Source organism: Mycetomoellerius zeteki, unplaced genomic scaffold (genome assembly GCF_001594055.1).
Source record: "Mycetomoellerius zeteki isolate Tzet28-1 unplaced genomic scaffold, Tzet1.0 scaffold20, whole genome shotgun sequence".
Lineage (NCBI taxonomy): Eukaryota > Metazoa > Arthropoda > Insecta > Hymenoptera > Formicidae > Mycetomoellerius > Mycetomoellerius zeteki.
Window position 1 is genome coordinate 3,370,258 of NW_017256957.1, and position 353 is coordinate 3,370,610.

Sequence of the window (353 nt, forward strand, 5' to 3'; positions counted from 1 at the left end):
TATGGAGTATTCCAACTGTTTGGAATGAAGTAATTTTAAAGTCATTTGTGATTGCTTGTTTGTAAATTAAAATAGAAATGTTTGAAGATAAGATATTGTATAATTGCCAAAGAAAGAGAAATGAGATTCAATACTACGATTAATGCACCGTTTTATTTTCAGCCATAACAGCACATACACATAACAGCTGACAATAGCTAACCTTTCCTGAAGACTATATATCTATTCTGCACCAAGCCAATCAGCGCGCGATTCGAGTCACGTGTCATGTTGGCAACTTTCTTATTATAGGCTCTCTAGTTTGGCTATGTTGCGATTAACCACCAGCCACTCATAGCGGCCGGTGTCTAGAG